Here is a 6,000-nt window from a genome sequence, read left to right on the forward strand (position 1 = left end):
CAAGTAAGCATTGGGGAACAGAGACAAGCAAGCAGATCCTGAGCGCTCCAGCCTAGCTGAAAACCAGAATGGTGAAGCCAGTGGGACCTTGTCTTAGGCAACCAGACAGTCAGAGATAGAGGAAGACACCAGTGTCCTGCTCTGGTGTCTGCATGCATGCCTGTGCTCATGAACCCAGACACTTATTTGTTCATGCATCATACACTATAAGGTGGAGAATGATTGAGAAACACATACTAAAGGTGGATCTCTCTCTCTCTCTCTCTCTCTCTCTCTCTCTCTCTCTCTCTCTCTCACACACACACACACACACACACACACACACACATGCACGCGTGCATACGTACATACGAACACACACATCACACATGCACTGCACAAAACCAAAAAGATGTAGAAGAAGGCCTTATCTAGCAGATTTGGCTCGGTGGGTAGGAGGAGCATTTTTCATGGAAACAGGAGGACTTGAGTTCATATTCTAAGCAACCACATGAAAACTGGGTGTGGCTGGGTGTGACTGTAGCCCTAGATCTGGGGTGCAGAGGCAGGTGGATGCTGGGAGCTTGCTGGCCAGCCAACCTAGTGAAGATATCAAGACTTGGGATCAGAGAGCCACCCTGACTCAAGGCAGTAAGCTGGCAACTGATAAAGACCTCCACTGTCTTTCTCTGGCCCCCTTGTGCGCTCCCCACCACACACACACAGACACCTGTTTCTTCACCCGAGTTCTTGTCAAGAGGCATTGCTGACACATAGGTAGATGCTGGGCTGCTTGATCCCCAGAGCCTGTTACCAGAGCCCTTGATAACTCAAGACAGGACCTGGGTTTTAGGTGGAAGGCATTTCCACCAATCCTTTAGCCCGTTGCCCCCAAAAGGGGTCAGTCCTTTGAGGGCTCTTCAGGGTGGGAGGGCAGTGGCTGAACTGTAAAATGGGAATAGGTGGGATCTGCCTTTGCTCAACATGGATTTCAGGACCATGACCCCTGCCAGGTCTTCTTCTTTGGCAGTCAGATAAGTGCCAAAAGCAATTCAAGGGAGAGGACACGTATGGAATTTTTTATTTCAGTTCAGGGTCTGTGTGTGTGTGCACCTGTTCACATGCATGTGAATGCATAAGTTGGAAAAAATCCTCAGTTGCACAAAGAAATACAAACAAATGGGAAGTGAACTGGCAATACAATTTCTTTTTGTAAAAAAGAGTGTGATGACCAAAACCAGGTGAGCAAGCACACCAGGGAAGGTCACCTAGTTTTTACTCTATTCAGGCGGGGACTGTACCTCATCTCATTGGTTGGAATTCAACCTCACAGTCTGATATGATTGGCAAATTCATAATCAGCAGGAAGGAGAAGGGTGTGGTCTGGTAGAGTCCAGTCAGGAGTTGGGCAAGCAGCTAGCCACTCACAGGCATTTCACGTGAAAGGCGAGGGTTTTGGCTATTGGCTCTTGGCAGGCTAGCCCCTTGATCAGACACAGCTGCTCCTCGCAGGCAGCTGTGTCTGGAACCCACAGGTCTGTGTCCACTGTCCCCGTCACTGCCCACCTTACCTTTGAGACAGATGCTCACTAACCCTGGAGTGTGTTGATTCAGTTAGAGTAGGCAGGCCAGTGTGCTGCAGGGTCCTTCTGTCTCTATTTCCCAGCTCTGGGCTTGTTCTAGTTTGGTGTGTGTGTGTGGTGTGTGTGTGTGTGTGTGTGTGTGTGTGTGTGTGTGTGTGTGTGTGTGTGTGTGTTCTAGTTCGCTGCTGTCTTAAAACACTGATCCAAAACAACATGGGTGAAGAAAGGTTTACATGGCTTATGGGATATAGTCTATCACTGAGGAAGCCATGGCCAGAACTCAAGGTAGGGGACCATGGAGGACTGCTGCTCACTGGCTTGCTTTCCATGGCTTCCTCAGCCTGCTTTCTTACACAGCCCAGGACCACCTGGATTGCACTGCTCATAATAAGCTGGGTCCTTCCATAGCGATCAACAGTTTATTAAACGCCCTGGAGAAATGCCTACAGGCTGGTCTGATGGAGGAGAAATGCCCACAGGCCAGTCTGATGGAGGCCATTCCTCAAGTGCAATTCCTTCTTTCCCAGGCTGTCTTGGTTTGTGTCAAGTGGACAAAAACTAAACAGCACATCACTGGACTACCTTTGTTTAGTGAGACTGTGTTTCACTATGTAGCTTTGGATGGCCCCTGGAACTCTCTATATAGACCAGGCTGGCCTCTAGCTCACAGAGATCCACCACCTCTGCCCACCCTGGGATTAAAGGCAGGGCTGTGTGTGAGTGTGTGTGTGTGTGTGTGTGTGTGTGTGTGTGTGTGTGTGTGTGTGTGTGTACTCTGGCCAGTTCAGCCTGGTAAACATGGTTCTGACAGGCCTTGCCCTTCTCCTTCATTCCCTCTGCCTTTCTAAAATGTTTAGATTACATTCCTAAAGCTAGCCACCGAGGTCTATTCCCTTATTTGGCCATTTCCTCCTTCTGAAGCGACCACCCAGGTCCAACTACCAGAATATTGAAGTCCAGCAATCAAAAGCCCTTTTTGGCTCACCTAATTAACACGCCCAACTAAAATTAAACACATCATCTTAAAACAGGGTTTCTTCCTTAGCTGCCATTTTCCTATGAGGCATGACTATCCAGTGGCAGGACTTTGTGCCCCTCCAGGGCAGATACCCCTTCCCCGTCTCCCTTGTTCCCTTCCCCACTCCTTCATCCTCTATCCCCTATCTTGTCTCTCCTTCCCTGCCCTCTGTGCCTTCGGGCAAATAAATCCCCTTTGCTGAGAACTTGGTCTTGGAGGTCCTTTCAATGTGTGTGTGTGTGTGCGTGTGCGTGTGCGTGTGTGTGTGCATGAGCACATGCGCATACAAACACCTCTGTGCCTGTGTTCTCATGAAAGGCAGGTCAGAAGAGGGTCAGATTCATTGGAGCTGGAGTTCATGACCATCTGACATAGTTGCTGGGAATGGAACTCCTGTCTTATAAAAGAATAGTCAGTGTTCTTAACCACTGAGCAGTCTGCCTGGCTGTACCTGGCTTTTATGTGGCTGCTGAGGACCCAAACTCAGGTCCCAAGCTTGTTTAGCAAGCGCTTTACCCACTGAGCCATCTCTCCAGCCCCACTGGGGAACAGTTAATTCACACTCTGTCATGGTGGGAATGTACGACAGCCAGAGAGTATGATGGAGGCTCCTGACATCTTTCAGATGAGGAAGGAGAGAGCCCAGGCCAAGCAGATACCAGTTTCAGGGCCCAGTCCCCACCGGCCAGTTCTACTAGGCTGTTCCTGTTCGCAGATTTCCTAAACAAACAAACACTATCAGGTAAGGACCAAGTGCTCAAACCTACTAAAGTCTATGAGGGCCATTTTATCCAGACCATACTAATTGTCCTCCCTGAACAATGTCAGGGAAGTGGTCACTACCACGAACAACCTACGGCTTCTGTGGCATAATTAACCTTTGGTGCTAAAGTTCTGAGTGCCTCTATTTACCTGTCTCTCCAGCATCCTCCTCAAACAAACCCCTTAAACTACATTTCCCAGCATCCTTTGCACACTGCAAACTACATCTCCCAGGTTTCCTTCCTTGTAACCAGGTCCAGACACTAGGAGGTGAAAGGAAAATAGAGGGCAGGAGGAAAGGTAAAACCAGATTATATCTCTCCCTCCCTCTTTCCCTCTCCATCCTCCACTCCTGTAAGTGTGTCTAGATGTGGCTGTTGTCACCTCTGGTCTCAGTCTCTTTAGGAAGTTCCTTCTGTGGCTTAGCATCTGCCACTTGGAACTTTGAGAACTAATTCTTCCCTAGTTCCTGTGTCTTTGGGAAGATGGAGGCTTGACCCTTCCTCATGTGGAAGTCCCTATAGTGTACTGTGGTAGATCTATTTTAATTAATATTTTACTTTTTAAAAGATGTAACCCGGGTTGGCCTCCAACTCAAGCTCCTGATCCTCCTGCCTCCACCTCTTGTGTAGTGGATAACAGTCATGTACCTTTGCACCTAGTTTAAAGCTAGGGGTGATCCCCAGGGTCCTGTGCTTGCTAGGATAGCATCCTACCATGCTCAGCTCAGGGCTGTTGTTGCTTCTGATGATAGGACCCAAGCAGATATAGTTAATGCCACTGCAGCGACCACATCAGTGGTCAGTGCTAATGTGAGAGTCCCTATCACACTGTGTCAAGTGTCCTGCTGAAAAGTGCCCCTTGCCACCATCAGTCCACTCACAAGCCTGGGCCAGCACTGTGCCTTTGCTGTCCTTGGTCGTCTCAAGGTTCTCAGAGTCAAGTTTTGTTTTATTTGCTTGAGACACAGCCTTGATATACAGCCAAGGCTGGCCTGGAACTCAGGGCTGCACACACGTCTTAGCCTACTGAGCTCTGGGGTTGAGAAAAGATAGAAAGAGAGGGATGTCTTGTTGAAGCCTCTGTCTGGCAGAGTCGAAAGTCCCACACCATCACCTGTTCTAATCCAGCAATCTTCTAGGAATCTCACCAGGTTCTACCTTATCCAATATAATTCCACCCAAGGTGCCTCCTGAGCCACTCTACAGTGACCTTTTGACTGGAGTCACTGAAAGGGTCTACATGGCTGATGCTAAGACAGTTCATTGTGACCTGTCTTGAGATGCCTGTACCCTCACGTGGGTGAGCATCTCTCGCCGTGCCTCACGACTCTTCTTTGAGAAGCCCACATTCAGACCTTCAGGCATGTCTTTTAACCCTGAATGCCCTTTTCTCTTAAACCTTGGGCATCAGCTCATATTAAAATGTCTTGAGGGGAACTGGAGAATGGCTCAGAGGTTGAGAGCCCAGGCTGCTCTTTCAGAGGACACAGGTTCACTTCTTCAAAACCCACTTGGCAGCTCAAAACCATCTATAAGTCCTGTTTTAATGGACTAGATACCATGTTCTGGCCGCCTCAGGAACCACACATGTTGCACAGGTATACATACAGGCACACAATACTGGCAGGCAAAACAACCATATACACAAAAAGAAACCATATACACAATAATAATGTCAATAAATATATAATCCAAATATATATTGAGCAGGGCAGTGGTGGTACACTCTCACTCCTTTATTCTCAGTATTCCAGAGGCAGAGGCAGACAGATCTCTGAGTTTGAGAGTAGCCTGGTCTACAGAGTGAGTTCTAACACAGCCTGGGCTACACAGAGAAACCCTATCTTGACTATGTATATATACATACATATATACAATATATATATATTACACAATATAATTATTTTATACATAATACAAAATATATATGTATTTATGTTTTTATTTTTATTTTAATAATGAATGCTTATATTAATAAATGTATTAAAACATAATATTTATTATATTACTATAATATATAAAACACAATATGATAATTTAAAATATATAATACAGTAAACTATATTAAAATATAATAACATATGGTCTATTACTTATTACTTATTTAAATTAATCGTATCATTGATAATTTAAATAAATTAATAACATATATTAACATATAAAATACATAATGTATTTTATATAATATATAAAACATGAAATGTATTTTAAAATAAAATATATTTAAAAATAGAATATATAAAGTAAAATAGAATATATAAAATATAATAAACATAAAAACATATTAATAAATTTTACATAATTAGCATTTATTTAAAATAATACTTAATTTGTATATAATAGAATTATATTGTTATAAGATATATAATTTATATCATATTATGTTGTATATTATTGTATAATAGATCATATATTTTTATATATGTAAATGCATATATAAAAAATTGAGGCCTAAAAGGTGGCTCAGTAGCAGTTAAGAGCACAGGCTACTCTCACAGAAGCCCTGAGTTCAGTTCCAGGCATCTATGATGGGCAGCTCACAATTGTCCGTAACCCCAGCTTCACCCGTAGGAAGCCCTCTTCTGGCCTCTGGCTACCTACATACACACATAAGTAAAAATAAATTTTAAAGAATTGTGTGTTTGGATGCTTTGCC

The sequence above is a fragment of the Mus caroli genome, unplaced genomic scaffold (genome assembly GCF_978045245.1).
Source record: "Mus caroli unplaced genomic scaffold, Mus_caroli_1 scaffold_11, whole genome shotgun sequence".
NCBI lineage: Eukaryota > Metazoa > Chordata > Mammalia > Rodentia > Muridae > Mus > Mus caroli.